The 15,723-nt window shown below is 36.1% G+C and overlaps 1 protein-coding gene across 2 annotated transcripts in view; it reads left to right on the plus strand.

The window, feature by feature from the left end:
* ATF6 (activating transcription factor 6) overlaps window positions 1–15,723 on the plus strand; it is a 250,627-nt gene that overhangs the window by 122,221 nt on the left and 112,683 nt on the right. The gene's annotated exons all lie outside the window — the stretch shown is intronic.

Genomic DNA, 15,723 nt, shown 5'->3' on the forward strand with positions numbered 1-15,723 from the left:
TTTATAATTTTCTATACATAGATCTTTTGTTTCTTTAAGTAGATTTATTCCTAAGTATTTTATTCTTTTTGTTGCAATGGTGAATGGAATTGTTTCCTTAATTTCTTTTTCTGTTTTCTCATTGTTAGTGTATAGGAATGCAAGGGATTTCTGTGTGTTAATTTTATATCCTGCAACTTGACTATATCCATTGATTAGCTCTAGTAATTTTCTGGTGGTGTCTTTAGGGTTTTCTATGTAAAGGATCATGTCATATGCAAACAGTGAGAGTTTTAATTTCTTTTCCAATATGGATTCCTTTTATTTCTTTTTCTTCACTGATTGCTGTGGCTAAAACCTCCAAAATTATGTTGACTAGTAGTGGTGAGAGTGGACACCCTTGTCTTGTTCCTGATTATAGGGGACATTCTTTCAATTTTTTACCATTGATGATAACTTTTGCTGTGGGTTTATCATGTATGGCTTTTATTATGTTGAGGTATGTTCCATCTATTCCTGCTTTCTGGAGGGTTTTTATCATAAATGGATGTTGAATTTTATCAAAGGCTTTCTCTGTGTCTATTGAGATAATCACATGGTTTTTATCTTTCAATTTGTTAATGTGGCATATCACATTGATTGATTTGGGAATGCTGAAGAATCCTTGCATCCCTGGGATAAAGCCCACTTGGTCATGATGTGTGATCTTTTTACTATGTTGTTGGATTCTGTTTGCTAGAATTTTGTGAAGGATTTTTGCATCTATGTTCATCAGTGATATTGGCTTGTAGTTTTCTTTTTTTGTGGCATCTTTGTCAGGTTTTGGAATTAGGGTGATGGTGGCCTCATAGAATGAGTTTGGAAGTTTACCTTCCTCTGCAATTTTCTGGAAGAGTTTAGTAGGATGGGTGTTAGCTCTTCTCTAAATTTTTGGTAGAATTCAGCTGTGAAGCCGTCTGGTCCTGGGCTTTTGTTTGCTGGAAGATTTCTGATTACAGTTTCAATTTCCGTGCTTGTGATGGGTCTGTTAAGATTTTCTATTTCTTCCTGGTTCAGTTATGGAAAGTTATAAGAATTTGTTCACTTCTTCCAAGTTGTCCATTTTATTGGCATATAGTTGCTGATAGTAATCTCTTATGATCCTTTGTATTTCTGTGTTGTCTATTGTGATTTCTCCATTTTCATTTCTAATTTTGTTGATTTGATTCTTCTCCCTTTTTTTCTTGATGAGTCTGGATATTGGTTTCTCTATTTTATTTATCTTCTAGAATAACCAGCTTTTAGCTTTGTCGATTTTGCTATGGTCTTCTTTGTTTCTTTATCATTTAATTCTGCCCTAATTTGTATGATTTCTTTCCTTCTGCTAACCCTGGGGTTCTTCATTTCTTCTATTTCTAGTTGCTTTAGGTGTAGAGTTAGGTTATTTATTTGATTTTTCTCTTGTTTCTTGAGGTAAGCTTGTATTGCTATGAACCTTCCCCTTAGCACTGCTTTTACTGAATCCCATAGGTTTTGGGTTGTTGTGTTTTCATTTTCATTCGTTTCTATGCATATTTTGACTTCTTTCTTTTTATTTCTTCTGTGATTTGTTGGTTATTCAGAAGTGTGTTGTTTAGCCTCCATATGTTTGTATTTTTAATAGTTTTTTTTCTGTAGTTGAATCTAATCTTACCCTATTGTGATCAGAAAAGATGCTTGGAATGATTTCAGTTTTTTTGATTTACCAAGGCTAGATTTATGGCCCAGGATGTGATCTATCCTGGAGAAGGTTCCGTGTGCACTTGAGAAAAAGGTGAAATTCATTGTTTTGGGGTGAAATGTCCTATAGATATCAATTAGGTCTAACTGGTCCATTGTGTCATTTAAGGTTTGTGTTTCCTTGCTAATTTTCTGTTTAGTTGATCTATCCATAGGTGTGAGTAAGGTATTAAAGTCTTCCACTATTATTGTGTTAATTGTGTTAATTATTATTGTGTTAATTTCCCCTTTCATACTTGTTAGCATTTGTCTTACATATTGCGGTGCTCCGATGTTGGGTGCATATATATTTATAATTGTTAATCTTCTTGGATTGATCCTTTGATCATTATGTAGTGTCCTTTGTCTCTTTTCACAGCCTTTATTTCAAAGTCTATTTTATCGTATATGAGTATTGCTACTCCTGCTTTCTTTTGGTCTCCATTTGTGTGAAATATCTTTTTCCAGCCCTTCACTTTCAGTCTGTATGTGTCCCTTGTTTTGAGGTGGGTCTGTTGTAGGCAGCATATATAGGGATCTTGTTTTTGTATCCATTCAGCCAGTCTTTGTCTTTTGGTTGGGGCATTCAACCCATTTACATTTAAGGTAATTTTGGCACCCCACTCCAGTACTCTTGCCTGAAAAATCCCATGGATGGAGGAGCCTGGTGGGCTGCAGTCCATGGGGTTGCTAAGAATCGGACACAACTGAGTGACTTCACTTTACTTTTCACTTTCATGCATTGGAGAAGGAAATGGCAACCCACTCCAGTGTTATTGCCTGGAGAATCCCAGGGACAGGGGAGCCTGGTGGACTGCCGTCTATGGGTTCGCACAGAGTCGGACACAACTGAAGCGACTTAGCAGCAGCAGCATTGAAAAGTATGATCCTGTTGCCATTTACTTTGTTGTTTTGGGTTCAAGTTTATAAACCTTTTCTGTGTTGCCTGTCTAGAGAAGACTCTTTAGCATTTGTTGAAGAGCTGGTTTGGTGGTGCTGAATTCTCTGAGCTTTTGCTTGTCTGTATAGCTTTTGATTCCTCCTTTATATTTAATTGAGATCCTTGCTGGGTACAGTCATCTGGGTTGCAGGTTTTTCTCTTTCATCACTTTAAGTATGACCTGCCATTCCCTTCTGGCCTGAAGAGTTTCTATAGAAAGATCAGCTGTTATCCTTAAGGGAATCCCCTTGTATGTTATTTGTTGTTTTTCCCTTGCTGCTTTTAATATTTTTTCTTTGTGTTTGATCTTCATTAATTTGATTAATATGTGTCTTGGGGTGTTTTGCCTTGGGTTTATCCTGTTTGGGCCTCTCTGGGTTTTTTGGACTTGCGTGCCTATTTCCTTCCCCATTTTAGGGAAGTTTTCATCTATTATCTCAAGTATTTTGCCGTGGCCTTTCCAAAAAAGAAATTTAAAAAAAAAAGTAGTTTGTAGAGCGTACAACTCAAACAGTACACAAGTGATTTTCCTTTGGACAATCATACTTAGGACGCAGCAGAAATGTTTTATGTGTATTTCCTATTTTGTCATAGAATATTAAAAAGAAGTCTACTCAAGGGTCAAGATTTAATAAAGTTAATAACTTTTATTGCTTTATCAAGGATATCCTTAAACTTACTTTGTGTGTGTGTGTGTGATGTGTATATGTGTGTGTATCTGAACATGAGGTGATGAATAATACAGTGAACTCTAATACAGTTTGGTGCCCCGTCTTCATTCAGGCTAAAGTATCAGAATTGATTTTGTATCATCAGTATAAATATCAACACAGTTGTTCCAGGATAAATGAGACTCAAAACCATTATTCAACACTGAATATTTAGCATTGCTTCTGTTTGTTCCCAAACATTTTCATAAAAGATTTTGTTGCTCATTATTTGGTGCTCATATTGAATGAATGTAAATAAAATATCAAGTGTGTAGTTTCCTTCATTTATTGAGCAGAACAATTCTACAATAAAAGTATTAATTCAGTCTTCATATTTGCAACTAATCTTTAATGTGATGGGTTATTATATGACTAGAAAGTAGCAGTGCCATAATTTCTGTTATTGACTTTTCATCCATCAGGCATTGAGCGGGGTCAACTATCCAAGATATTTTTAGTCTCTCGGGTATTGATTGTATGTACTTCTTCAGCCAATGCATTATAAATTTACCATGTTAGATATTTCAGTGGTCCTTAAACTTTACGTGATTGGTCTTAGAGTAACGTTAAGTTATGGGTCTTAACCTTTACCATGCTGAGTTATATTCCCTCTATACATACTTTGTGAAGTGTTTTTATCATGAGTGGATGTTGAATGTTCTCAAATGCTTTTTATATATGTTGAGATGATCATGTGATTTTTATCCTTCCTTTTGTTAATGCACTATAACATGTTGATTTCCAAATGTTGAACCATCCTTGTGACCCTGGAATAAGTCCCACTTCATCATGGTGTCTGATCTTTTTTATGTTTTTTTTAATTTGTTTTGCTAATATTCTCTTGAGAATTTTTGCATCTAAATTCATCAAAGATTATTGGCGTATAATTTTCTTTTTTTGTAGTGTTTTGGTGTTTGGTTTTGGTATCAGGGTGGCCTCATAGAATGAAGCTTTATTTGAGGTATTATAAGAAAACCAGTGTGGCAGAAGACTTAGTGAATACTACGGGGGATGAGGTTGAGTTATCAAAATAAGGTTGGAGAGACTGGAAGGTGCCATATCACACAAGGACTGTAAGCTATGGTAAGGAGTTCAATTTTATTCTGAGGGCCATTTAAGGCATTTAAGCAACTGAATGACATGAATGATTTAGGAAATATGGAGACTGAATTAGTATTTCTAGTATAGAATTGTTTTTCTGCTCTATAAATGAAAGAACCTACACACTTGATGTTTTATTTATATTCATTCAGTATGAACACCAAATAATCAGCAACAAAACTCTTTTATGAGACTGTTTGTCAACAAATACAAGCAATGCATATCAAGAATTGGGAATTGGTTTCAGTGACCCCAGAGTCTTGAATCTTCCCATGTATAGAAAAATACTCAATTTCTTAACTTGAGACATCCAGTTTTCATTAACTAATAATACTAATCTTTTGACATCCCAACTACCAGGTCTTGTAGCAAAATCTCCTATATGCCCTGGCTCCTTCCTTACCTCTTTGGAGCAGTCTCTCAGAACTATCTTAAGTCCTCAGTTCTGTCTGCCAAATAAAATGTAATTCTCAAATTTTAGGTTGTGTATTTTTTTAGTCAACAAAGGGAACAGGGATAGGGTAGTTGTTTAATTCCACAATAACAATTTAAAATTTTCAAGGAATGAACTAGTGGATAGTAAGAGAGCAGTGTTCTTAGAAGTGATGAAGTCCTTGAGGTGGGGCAAACAGGTGGAATTTATGTCACAAGTAGAAAGACTGTCCTTTGTGCTAGAAGGTGAGACCTTTCTTGTCTTGTGGTAGAAGCCAGGCAATTTATAGGCAGGACGTTTTATTCTAGGAAGATAAGACACCTCTGATGGCTTCTATTTTCCACTGAAGGATTTAATACAGTGTGATCAGCTGCAGGTGAGGCTGTTGGAGGAGGTATAGGGGATTTGAGGAAAGAGGATTGGGTAGGTATGAAATAGTTGTCTTGACTAATGCTGTGCCTGCCAGAGAAACAGGACTGTCAGGCCATGGTGGGTGCCAGTTTGCAGTATGAGATACATGAAATTTCTGCAAGAAAGTGCTTGGTGTGGGGTTCAGTTCACTTCAGTTCAGTTCAGTTGCTCAGTCGTGTCCGACTCTCCATGACCCCATGAATCACAGCACGCCAGGCCTCCCTGTCCATCACCAACTCCCGCAGTTCACTCAAACTCATGTCCACAGAGTCGGTGATGCCATCCAGCCATCTCATTCTCTGTCGTCCCCTTATCCTCCCGCCCCCAACCTTTCCCAGCATCAGAGTCTTTTCCAGTGAGTCAACTCATCGCATGAGGTGGCCAAAGTATTGCAGTTTCAGCTTTAGAATCAGTCCTTCCAATGAACACCCAGGACTGATCTCCTTTAGAATGGACTGGTTGGATCTCCTTGCAGTCCAAGGGACTCTCAAGAGTCTTCTCCAACACCACAGTTCAAAAGCATCAATTCTTTGGCGATCAGCTTTCTTCACAGTCCAACTCTCACATCCATACATGACCACGGGAAAAACCATAGCCTTGACTAGATGGCACTTTGTTGGCAAAGTAATGTCTCTGTTTTTTAATATACTATCAAGGTTGGTCATAACTTTCCTTCCAAGGAGTAAGCGTCTTTTAATTTCATGGCTGCAATCAGCATCTGCAGTGATTTTGGAGCCCCCAAAAATAAAGTCTGACACTGTTTCCACTGTTTTTCCATCTATTTCCCATGAAGTGATGGGACCAGATGCCATGATCTTTGTTTTCTGAATGTTGAGCTTCAAGCCAACCTTTTCACTCTCCTCTTTCACTTTCATCAAGAGGCTTTTTAGTTCCTCTTCACTTTCTGCCATAAGGGTAGTGTCATCTGCATATCTGAGGTTATTGATATGGGGTTACAGCTGATTAATAAGACATAGTCGTTGCACTCAAGGAATTTATAATGTAAAAAATGAAAGACAAATAATTACAGTATAGTCCTGTGCAGGGAACTCTTCCTGGAGACTTAACAGCTGAGAACTGACTGTTCTGAGATACTTTACCTGTGACTATTACATCATAGCTCATGGTGACAAAAATAACTGTAGAGGTTGTGATAGTCACAACTCTATTTACATCTTGATGCAATAGCTTGTTTGCTTTCTGCAAATATCATCAGGCACCTCATTAACACGTCGAGATGCTGTGAGGAAAAGGGCCATCCTTCTCTTCTTTCTCCCTCTTTCCCCTCCTTCATATCTTTGTTTAGTTGTAGTTGTTGGAAGCTAGAAAGTTACAAGGATTTGTAGATGCAGCCTAATAATACTGTTTTGTTTTTATTTGGCATGTTCTTTTTATCATTTCCTATTTTCTAACTAATTTTTTTACTGTTGTAATCAGGAATATTTGAACATTTAGTGTTTAACTTGGATTTCTGCCTTATGGCCTTCTGAGGAATTAGTCTTATTAGCAATCAGGGAACTATACCTCTTGGAAGACTCTTAATATAAGAAAAAAAACCTTGCGTCTGGATTGAATTTAATTTTCTGCTATATGAAGCAAAGACTTATTCTTTAACATATTTATAATTAAAATTGCTAGTGAGAGTTTGTATATCATGTAATGCCATTTTTTAAGGTGAAGGTTAATGTTCTCCACCCGCTAGCTTTATTGAGATATAATTGATATGTAATACTGTGTAGCTTAAGGTATGTAACATATATCTTTAATCATTTTATAATATATATACTCATACATATTATAAAATGATTACTATAATAAAAGTTAACATATTCGTTAAATTATTAGGTTATTAGTTAATATTATTAAATAATTAGGTTAGTTAACACATCCATCATCTCACATAATTGCTTTTTTTAATAGTGAGAATATTTAAGTTTTACTCTGTCAGCAATTTTCAAGTATATAATATGGTATTATTAACTGTAATTATATATCTCTAGATCCTATTCATCTTATAACTGGAAATTTGTATCTTTTGACCAACATCTCCCTCATTTCCCCCACCCAAGTGCAATCCTACAGTATTATCTTTCTCTGACTTAACTTAGTATGATAATCTCTAGGTCCATCTATATTACTGCAAATGGCATTCTTTCTCTTTTATGTATAACTAATATTCCATTGTATATGTATACCACACCTTTTTTTTTTAGTTTTATTTTTTAACACCAAAAACATTTTGTATTGAGGTATAGCCAATTAACAATGTGATAGTTTCAGGTGAGCAGTGTAGGGACTCAGCCACCCATATACATGTATCCATTGTCCCCCAAACCCCCCTCCCATCCAGGCTGACAGATAACATTGAACAGAGTTCCATGTGCTATACATTAGGTTTTTGTTGGTTATCCATTTTAAATATAGCAGTGTGTACATGACCATCCCAGAATCTTTAACTGTCCCTTCCCCCAGCAACCATGAGTTCGTTTTCTAAGTCTGTGAGCCTCTTTCTGTTTTGTAAATAAGTTCATTTGTATTATTTCTTTTTAGATTCTACATATAAGGGATGTCATATGATATTTCTCCTTCTTGATTTGACTTACTCAGTATGACACTCTCTAGGTCCATCAACATTGCTGCAAATGGCCTTATTTCATTTTTTAATGGCTGAGTAATAATCCATTATATATATATACACATATATACCATCATATGATAACTTTGTTTTTAGTTTTTTAAAGAGCCTTTATACTGTTCTCCATACTAGGATTTCCCTTTTTTTTGTAGCTGAATAATATTCCAATTTGTGTGTTTCACATTTTCTTTATCAATGCATTCATCCATCATTAGACACTTAGGTTGTTTCCATGTCTTGGCTATTGTGAATAATTTTGCAGTGGACACTGGGGTGCACACATCTCTTTGAGATTCTGATTTCATTTCTTTCAGATATTCACCCAGAAGTGGGATTTTCCATCATATGATAGCTCTTTTTTAATTTTTTGAGGAACCTTCATACTGTTTTCCATGGTGGGTTAGTTGTTATTGTCTAAAAAATAGAAAACTGCTTTAATGAGATATAACTGACATATAAGAGACTGTACATACTTAATCACACATGTTGTTTTGACAAATATATGTATCTGTGAAATCATCACCATAGTCAAAATAATCAGCATGCCCATCATTTCTGATGGTTACTCCTTTGTAATTTCTCCCCACTTATTCTCTCCCCTGTCATAGGCAATCACTGTTCTTCTTTCTGATATAATACTATAAGTTCATTTACATTAAAAAAATTTTATATTAAGAAATCATAAAGTATATATTTTTTCCTTCCACATAATTACTTTGAGAATCATCTGTACTGTTTTATTATCAATAGCTCATACCTCTATTGTTTAGTATTCCATTGTAGGGATATAACAATTTATTCATTCACCTTACATTTTCGGCTAATACAAATAATTGTTAACTATAATTACCATACTGCATCTTATATCTCCAGAACTTATTCATCATATAACTGGAAACTGGTGCCCTTTGAGCAACATGACTTTACAGTTATCAACATGAGATAATGCTACTATGAATATTGGTGTACATATAACTCTGTAGAGGCATATGCTCTCATTTCTCTTATGGAAATTAGGAGTAAAGTGGCTGGGTTATATGATAGGTATGTGTTTATCTTTGTAAGAAATTGCCAGACTATCTTCCAAAATGGTTATACAATTTTACATTTTTACCAGCAGTATACAAGAGTTTCACTTCCCCTACATTCTCACCAACACTTGATATGATATGGTCAATCTTTTTTATTTGAACCATTCTAATAAATGTGTCATGGTATCAGAGATCCAATTGCCAGCATCTGTTGAATCATTGAAAAAGCAAGAGAGTTCCAGAAAAAATCCACTTCTGCTTTATTGACTATGCAAAACCTTTGACTGTGTGGATCACAACAAATTGTGGAAAATTCTTCAAGAGGTGAGAATACCAGACCACCTGACCTGCCTCCTGAGAACTCTGAATGCAGGTCAAGAAACAATAGTTAGAACTGGACATGGAACAACAGACTGGTTCAAAATAGGGAAAGGAGTACGTCAAGGCTGTATATTGCCACCCTGCTTATTTAACATATATGCAGAGTATATCAAGAGAAATGCTGGGCTGGAGGAAGCACAAGCTGAAATCAAGATTGCCGGGAGAAATACCAATAACCTCAGATATTCAGATGACACCACCGTTATGGTAGGAAGCGAAGAAGTACTAAAGAGCCTCTTGATGAAAGTGAAAGAGGAGAGTGCAAAAATTGGCTTAAAGCTCAACATTCAGAAAACTAAGATCATGGCATCTGGTCCCATCACTTCATGGCAAATAGATGGGGAAACAATGGAAACAGTAAGAGACTTTATTTTCTTGGGCTCCAAAATCACTGCAGATGGTGACTGCAACCATGAAATTAAATTATGCTTGCTCCTTGGAAGAAAAGCTATGACCAACCTAGAGAACATATTAAAAGCAGAGACATTACTTTGCCAACAAAGGTCTGTGTAGTCAAAGCTATGGTTTTTCCAGTGGTCATGTATGATTGTGAAAGTTGGACTATAAAGAAAGCTGAGCGCCGAAGAATTGATGCTTTTGAACTGTGGTGTTGGAGAAGACCCTTGAGAGTCCCTTGGACTGCAAGGAGATCCAACCAGTCCATCCTAAAGGAAATCAGTCCTGAATAGTCATCGGAAGGACTGATGCTGAAGCTGAAACCCCCAATACTTTGGCCACCTAATGTGAAGAACTGACTCATTTGAAAAGACCCTGATGCTGGGAAAGATTGAAGGCAGGAGGATAACTGGACGACAGAGGATGAGATGGTTGGATGGCATCAGTGACTCGATGGATGTGTTTGAGTAAGCTCAAAAGATTGGCAGTGGACAGGGAGGCCTGGTGTGCTGCAGTCCATGAGGTTGCAAAGAGTTGGACACAACTGAACAACTGAACTGACTGATCTCAGGTTTTAATTACATTTCCTTAATGACAAATAATTTTAAACATCATTTCATGTGCTTATTTGCCATCCATATATCTTCTTTGGTAAAGAATCTGTTCAGATCTTTTGCCCATTTATAATTGGGTTCTAACTGTTTTCCTATAATTGATTTGAGAGTTCTTAAATATTCTAGATAAAATTCCTTTGTCAGTTACTGATTTGGATATATTTTCTCCCAGTCTGTTGTTTTTTCAATTTCTTACCAGTGTTTTATTTTTAATTTATTTATTTTTGTAAATTAATTTATTTAATTGGAGGCTAATTACTTTACAATAGTCTACTGGTTTTTGCCATACATTCACATGAATTAGCCATGGGTGTACATGTGTTCCCCTTCCTGAACCCCCCCTCAGGGTCTTCCCAGTGCACTGGGCCTGAGTGCCCTGTCTCATGCATCTAACTTGGACTGGCGATCTATTTCATATATGGTAATATACGTGTTTCAGTGCTATTCTCTCAAATCATCCCACCCTCGCCTTCTCCCACAGAGTCCAAAAGTCTGTTCTTTACATCTGTGTTTCTTTTGCTGTCTCACATATAGGGTCATTGTTACTATCTTACTAAATTCCATAAAGATATGTTAATATACTATATTGATGTTTTTCTTTCTGACTTACTTAACTCTGTATAATAGGCTCCAGTTTCATCCACCTCATTAGAACGGATTTAAATGCATTCTTTTTAATAGCTGAGTAATATTCCATTGTGAATACGTACCACAGCTTTCTTATCCATTCATCTGCCGATGGACATCTAGGTTGCTTCCATGTCCTGGCTATTGTAAACAGTACTGCAATGAACGCTGCAGTACATGTGTCTCATTCAATTCTGGTTTCTTCAGTGTGTATGTCCAGCAGTGGGATTTCTGGGTCATATGGCAGTTCTGTTTTCATTTTATTAAGGAATCTCCACACCATTCTCCATAGTGGTTGTACTAGTTTGCATTCCCACCAACAGTGTAAGAGGGTTCCCTTTTCTCCACACCCTCTCCAGCATTTATTGTTGTAGACATTTTGATAGCAGCCATTCTGACTGGCATGAGATGGTACCTCATTGTGGTTTTGATTTGCATTTCTCTGATAATGAGTGATGCTGAGCATCTTTTCATGTGTTTGTGGGCCATCTGTATGTCTTCTTTGGAGAAATGTCTGTTTAGTTTTTTGGCCCATTTTTTGATTGGGTCATTTATTTTTCTGGAATTGAGCTGCAGGAGCTACTTATATATTTTTGAGATTAACTTTTTGTCAGTTGCTTCATTTGCTATTATTTTCTCCCATTCTGAAGACTGTCTTTTCACCTTGCTTATAGTTTCCTTAGTTGTGCAGAAGCTTTTAATTTTAATTAGGTCCCATTTGTTTATTTTTGCTTTTATTTCCAATATTCTGGGAGGTGGGCCATAGAGGATCCTTCTGTGGTTTATGTCAGAGAGTGTTTGCCTATGTTTTTCTCTGGGAGTTTTAGTTTCTGGTCTTATGTTTAGATCTTTAATCCATTTTGAGGTTATTTTTGTGTATGGTGTTAGAATGTGTTCTAGTTTCATTCTTTTAGAAGTGGTTGACCAGTTTTCCCAGCACCCCTTGTTAAAGAAATTGGCTTTTCTCCATTGTATATTCTTGCATCCTCTGTCAAAGATAAGGTGTCCATCAGTTCAGTTCAGTCGCTCAGTTGTGACCGACTCTTTGCGACCCCATGAATCACAGCACGCCAGGCCTCCCTGTCCATCACCAACTCCCGGAGTTCACTCAAACTCATGTCCATCGAGTCGACGATGCCATCCAGCCATCTCATTCTCTGTCGTCCCCTTCTCCTCCTGCCCCCAATCCCTCCCAGCATCAGAGTCTTTTCCAGTGAGTCAGCTCTTCGCATGAGGTGGCCAAAGTACTGGAGTTTCACAGGTGTGTGGATTTATCTCTGGGCTTTCAATTTTGTTCCATTGATCTATATTTCTGTCTTTGTGCCAGTGGTACTGTCTTGATGACTATAGCTTTGTAGTATAGCCTGAAGTCAGGCACGTTGATTCCTCCAGTTCCATTCTTTTTTCTCAAGATTGCTTTAGCTAATCGAGGTTTTTTGTATTTCCATACAAATTGTGAAATTATTTGTTCTAGTTCTCTGAAAAATACCATTGGTAGCTTGATAGAAAGTGCACTGAATCTATAGATTGCTTTGGGTAGTATACTCATTTTCACTATATGGATTCTTCCAATCCATGAACATGGTATATTTCTCCATCTATTTGTGTCATCTTGATTTCTGTCATGGGACCTACATAATTCCAAAGCCATACAATCATTCTTTGGTGTCTTAAATTCTTTGTCATCTTCAAATCCAGACTAAGTGCCCAGAGGAAACTCTCAGCGGAGAAGTGGCGCAGACGCCCGCACAGTAGCAGGCAGGGGCTGGACCAGTGTTTTTAAAAGAGCAGAAATCTTAATTTTGATGAAGTCCAATATATCATCTTTTTCCTTTAAGTATTATTTTTATTGTTCTAAAAAAATCTTTGTCTAACCCAAGGTCACAAAGATTTTCTATTTGCTTATAAAAGTTTTATAGTTTTAGGTTTTACATGTAGGTCTGTGATCCATTTTAAAGTACTTTTTGTATATGGCACAGGGATGGGTCAAAGTTCATTTTTTGCATATGTGTATCCAGTACTGTATGATATTCAATACTGTGTTTTCATTCCATAGTTTTTTTCTCCTAGTTTTATTGGGATAAAATCAACATACAGCACCATATAAAGTGTACAAAATAATGATTTGACTTACACACATCATGAAATGACTATCATTAAGTTTATTGAATATCCATCATTTTATATAGGTATAAAATTAATAAAAACTCTTTTTCCTTGTGTCCAGTAGCTTTTAATAGAAGAATTAAAACAAAGCCAAGCTTAAAAGGGTATGTGCTTTTAGTCACTGAGTCATGTCCAACTCTTTGTGACCCTATGGACTGTAGTTTGCTAGGCTTGTTTGTCCATGGGGATTCTCCAAGCAAGAATACTGGAGTGGGTTACCATGCCATCCTCCAGGGTATCTTCCTGACTGAGGGATAGAACCCAGGTCTCCTGCATCGTAGGCGGATTCTCTACCACGTTGCAGGTGGATTCTTTACCATCTGAGCCACTCGGGAAGCCCAAGAATACTGGGGTGGGTAGCCTATCCCTCCTAAAGGGGATCTTCTCTTCCTAGGAATTTAAGTGGGTCTCCTGTGTTGCAGGCAGATTCTTTATCAGCTGAGCTGTACTAGGCTATTTTCTTTTGTTATCCTTAAAACTTTCTTGTCCATTTTGCTGGAACTTCTTAAAACAGTATCCTGTGATTGAACTCCTTCAACCTCAAGTTTCCTGTCTTTCTACTTAACCAATGAAATGTTATTTATATACTCTTTTGGAAACATAACATATACTGTAGGTAATTATAGCAAAAGTGTAATGGGTAGCAGAAGATATTGCCAAACCAAGGTTCTGGAGACCAGACGAAATAAACACATAATGTGCCAATACAGATCTCAGTGCTAGGAAATACACAGAAAAGTAAGTGAAAGAGGAGCTAAAAATGAAGTTTTTAAAAGAACTGTCTACTACTTTGTATCTAATCTACTATGTTTTTCTCCCTTTTTTAGTAAAAAAGACCTATAGCATTTGACCTTAGAATTATTCTTTTAAAAATACATGTATTATATATGTATGGATATGTGTATGTATGTACATACACATGCACATATAGATAGTTTAGGCGTTGGCTTAAAGAGTAGAAAAATAACAGAGGGTATAGATAGTTTATCCTGTACCACTGTGCAGCCTTATTCAGAAATAAGAAAAAAAATTTCCAATCAGCTATGAGTCATCATAATTTTTAGTCAAGTAAAGAAAATAACTTTGGAGGTGCTGAGACAGCTTTTTTTTTTTGCTAGGAAATCATGTAGCATGGGCTTTAGAGTCAAATGTATTTGGATTTCAACCAGCATTGTTCTCTTGCTTACAAACTCAAAGATTTCAGGGAAATACTTTTCAGAGCCTCAGTATCTCTAATATTAATAATTCTCTCTTTTTAGGCTAAGAAATTTTATATAAAAATTTTTATATAAAAAATAAGGTACTAGAATGGTACTTAATAGAATAGTACTTAACACTTAGTAGGTGTTCAGTATATGTCTGTTTCTCTGTCATCAGGGGACTGACCTTTGAAGCCTGTGACTACAGTCTGAAGAACCTATAGGTGGATAGGACAAGGGGAGAGAGTTTGTTTTTCATTAGATATAGCACAGTCATCCATGATCCTGTACCACCCCCAACTCCCCATAAAGATTCATTTTTTTTGCCATTATCATTCATCAACAGACAGAAAATTAACATATTGGAAAGAGTGTGAAATCTGCAAGATTTTACAACAGTGACTTTTATATTACTATCTATTATCTAATTAGGTTTTTTGAAGGCTTTATTTAGATAATTTAGACCTACCCTTTATCCCTTTTGGGGGTAAAGGGAATTTGAAAGGAAGAGCTCTTCCAAACAGAAAGACTGCTAGAATCTCCCTCAGTAGTCTATAATTTCTTACAGTAGTCTTTTAAAAAGTTATTTCAGAGTGATTTCCTAAATTAATACTATTTTGATATTCATTTCATGTGATGACTGCGGAAACTAGATACTTAGATTACAGACAGAAAACAAAGTAACAGAAGACACTAGGTTTTCTGCTGTTTTAGGATTTATTCAGACTGTGTCACATTCATTTTGATGATTTTAGTAACATCAGCTGATAATTGAAAAGAAACTGTCATCTTTAATCTGACCTTTCCATATTGATATCAGATAGGAACCATATGCCTGGTATGGATGTGATAGGTCATCCAGAAGATGTAGTAAGTATTACATATTTGTAGCATAAAACTAGTCTTGTTTTCCTATACAGTTTAATAGCACACATAAAATCATATATAGTTTTTGAAACAGTTAACGTCAGCATAGGTTTAGTATTAATAGACATTACTGCACAAGGTTCTAATTCTGTAGTTCATTTTTAGATGAAACCTGTTACCTGACATTTTTATATATAATGGAAGCTCATAGGTTTTTAAAAGATATATTTATTTATTTATTTATGTCGCTGCACTGGGTCTTAGTTGCGGCATGTAGGGTCTTTAGTCACAGCATGCCAACTCTTAGTTGCAGGATGTGGAATCAGTTCCCGGACTAGGGATCAAACAGGGTCCCCCTGAATTGGGAGCTCAGAGTTTTAGTCACTGGACCACCAGGGAAGTCCACCATAGGCTATTAAGTAGATCAGTAATTAATGATAAAATAATTTGAATTCAGATTATAAATAATTCAAGTCTATTCTGATGAAACAATTTA

Source organism: Moschus berezovskii, chromosome 4 (genome assembly GCF_049115385.1).
Source record: "Moschus berezovskii isolate FMDL1 chromosome 4, NW_MosBer_1.0, whole genome shotgun sequence".
Classification (NCBI taxonomy): Eukaryota; Metazoa; Chordata; class Mammalia; order Artiodactyla; family Moschidae; genus Moschus; species Moschus berezovskii.